Here is a 3,640-nt window from a genome sequence, read left to right as displayed (position 1 = left end):
CTCGGGTGGTTGTTGTCCTTGATGATCTTTATGGCCTTCCTGTGACATCGGGTGGTGTAGGTATCCTGGAGGGGAGGTAGTTTGCCCCCAGTGATGCGTTGTGCAGACCTCACTACCCTCTGGAGAGCCTTACGTTTGTGGGCGGAGCAGTTTCCGTACCAGGCGGTGATACAGCCCGACAGGATGCTCTCGATTGTGCATCTGTAGAAGTTTGTGAGTGCTTTTGGTGACAAGCCAAATTTCTTCTGCCTCCTGAGGTTGAAGAGGCGCTGCTGCGCCTTCTTCACAACGCTGTCTGTGTGGGTGGACCAATTCAGTTTGTCCGTGATGTGTACGTCGAGGAACTTAAAACTTACTACCCTCTCCACTACTGTCCCGTCGATGTGGATAGGGGGGTGCTCCCTCTGCTGTTTCCTGAAGTCCACAATCATCTCCTTTGTTTTGTTGACGTTGAGTGTGAGGTTATTTTCCTGACACCATACTCCGAGGGCCCTCACCTCCTCCCTGTAGGCCGTCTCGTCGTTGTTGGTAATCAAGCCTACCAGTCTTGAAGCGTGGAATCAGATTGGTCGGACCAGCGTTGAACAGACCTGAGCTCGGGAGCTTCTTGTTTTAGGTTCTGTCTGTAGGCTGAAAGCAACAAAATGGAGTCGTGGTCAGCTTTTCCGAAAGGAGGGCGGGGGAGGGTCTTATATGCGTTGCGGAAGTTAGAATAACAAGTACGGTTCTCAATCAGAGACAACGATAGACAGCTGCCAAACACAAAGAAATAGAAAACATAMAAATAAAGAAACTAGAATGCCCACCCTAGTCACACCTGGCCTAACCAAAATAGAGAATAAAAGCCTCTCTATGGCCAGGGCGTGACAACAAGGTAGGCGGGGTATACAGAAGATAGCCCTATTCTGTAAAAGACCAAGTCCATATTATGGAAAGAACAGCTCAAATAAGTAAAGAGAAACGACAGTCCATCAATCCTTTTAGACATGAAGGTCTGTCAATATGGAACATTTCAAAAACTTTGAAAGTTTCTTCAAGTGCAGTCGCAAAAACCATCAAGCGCTATGATGAAACTGGCTCTCATGAGTACCGCCACAGGAATGGAAGACCCAGAGTTACCTCTGCTGCAGAGGATAAGTTCATTAGAGTTCCCAGCCTCAGAAATTGCAGCCCAAATAAATGCTTCACAGAGTTCAAGTAACAGACACATCTCAACATCAATTGTTCAGAGGAGACTGTMTGAATCAGGCTTTCATGATTGAATTCCTGCGAAGAAACCACTACTAAAGGACACCAATAAGAAGAATAGACTTGCTTGGGCCAATAAACACGAGCAATGGACATTAGACAGGTGGAAATTTGACCTTTGGTCTGGAGTCCAAATTTGACTTTGTGAGACGCACAGTAGGTGAACAGATTATCTCTGCATGTGTGGTTCCCCCCGTGAAGCATGGGGGAGGAGGTGTGATGGTGTAGGGATGCTTTGCTGGTGACACTGATTTTGCTTCATTTAGAAATCATGGCACACTTATCCAGCATGGCTACCACAGCATTCTGCAGCGATACGCCATCCCATCTGGTTTGGGCTTAGTGGAACTATCATTTGTTTTTCAACAGGACAATGACCCAACACACCTCCAGGCTGTGTAAGGGCTATTTTACCAAGGAGGGTGATTGAGTGCTGCATCAGATGACCTGGCCTCCACAATCCCCCGGCCTCAACCAAATTGAGATGGTTTGGGATGAGTCGGACTGCAGAGTGAAGGAAAAGCAGCCCACAAGTGCTCAGCATATGTGAGAACTCCTTCAAGACTGTTGGAAAAGCATTCCAGGTGAAGCTGGTTGAGAAAATGCCAAGAGTGTGCAAAGCTGTCATCAAGGCAAAGGATGGCTATTGGAAGAATCTCAAATATAAAATATATTTTGATTTGTTTAACACTTTTTTGGTTACTACATGATTCCATATGTGTTAATTCATAGTTTTGATGTCTTCACAATTATCCTACAATGTAGAAAATAGTAAAAATAAAGAAAACCCTTGAATTAGTAGGTGTTCTAAAACTTTTGACCTGCAGTGAATCTGCTAGCGAACGAGAGAGGTTTGAGAGTAATAAGGGAAGGATGGAGTGTGTATGAGGTTTAAGAGAGGTTGAATGAGGAGAAAGACTCAAGCTAGATAAAACAGAGTCAAAAGAGAGAGGAAATGTTGGTGGAAAGATAGAAAAGGTGAAATGTTACATGGCAGCAGCGTTTATTGCGTTTTTCCCTCATCCCCAGATGGTATATTTAGCTTCCTGTAGACAGTTCAGTGTTGGGTTCATGATGGGTTAGTCAGAATTAGAATAAGTAATTCCAATTCTATGGGAATAACGTGTTCCAATCTGACCTTTGACCCTGACTGTGTCTCTGGGTTCCATCCCCTCTTTACTGAAATACAGGAAAGGGGATGGACAGGCAGCTGTTTACAAACCAAAATAAACTGCAAAATAATCTTGCAACCTTCTAATATTTGATGAGATCCCCCCCATTCCATGTGGTTTTAGGGTAGTAGCCTGGCAGCTCTCAGAGAGCAGCTTTAGTTGATCTGAGGTGGTATTATTGAGTCATAGACTGAATGAACAGTAAGTAGTTCCACCATCCACAGCACTGTCTGAGTCTGTCTGACAACCAACCAGTTCTATGACTGTACTGTATAACTGTATTTAAAAAATGTATGTACAGTATCAGTTCTTCAGTTTCATTTAGTAGTGACTCACAAGGTGCCCAAGCAGTGAGTCACTAAAAAAAACACTTCACCAAGTTGGGATCAATAAAGTACTACTCGACTCTTCTCTATTCTCTGCAGCTCCTTCGATTAATTCAGTAGTGACTCAACATAGACCCCCACCATCTCTGACTTCTGCACTAGGATGAGATAATTGATCTATATACACTGAACAAAAATATAAACACAACATGTAAAGTGTTGGTCCCATGTTTCATGAGCTGAAATAAAAAAGCCCAGAAATCTTCAATACGCACAAAAAACAAATCTCCCACAAATTTGTTTACATCCCTGTTAGTGAGCATTTATCATTTGCAAAGGTGCTGAGGAGTATTTTTGTCTGTCATAAAGCCCTTTTGTGGGGAAAAACAAATTCTGATTGGCCTGGCTCTCCAGTGGGTGGGCCTATGCCCTCCAAGGCCCACCCATGGCTGCACCCCTGCCCAATCATGTGAAATTCATAGATTAGGTCCTAATGAATTTATTTAAATGTACTTATTTCCTTATATGAACTGTAACTCAGTAAAATCTTTGAAATTGTTGCATGTATGTTTATATTTTTGTTCAGTATAGTTCTAGGAACTGGACAGAAACTTCCAGCCATGATTTATGCCCGGGGCTCCAAGGTTAAAGCCATGACTGAGTTGGGACGGGAGTCTTCATATTTAGACATTTTAATTGAATGGCTTTTACATTCATTCACCTCTGAAATAAATCTCATTTTGGGATGAAAGCTAAGCAGCGAAGCTTGTCTGAATCCACTAAATGCTGTCTGAGATTTAATTGCCTTTCTAAATCACAATGGTTGTGTCCTAAATGGCACCCTTTTCTCTAAATAGTGCACTATATAGGAAATAGGGTACCATTTGGGATGTA

This window comes from Salvelinus sp. IW2-2015, linkage group LG2, assembly GCF_002910315.2.
Source record: "Salvelinus sp. IW2-2015 linkage group LG2, ASM291031v2, whole genome shotgun sequence".
NCBI lineage: Eukaryota > Metazoa > Chordata > Actinopteri > Salmoniformes > Salmonidae > Salvelinus > Salvelinus sp. IW2-2015.
This window is presented reverse-complemented; position numbering follows the sequence as displayed.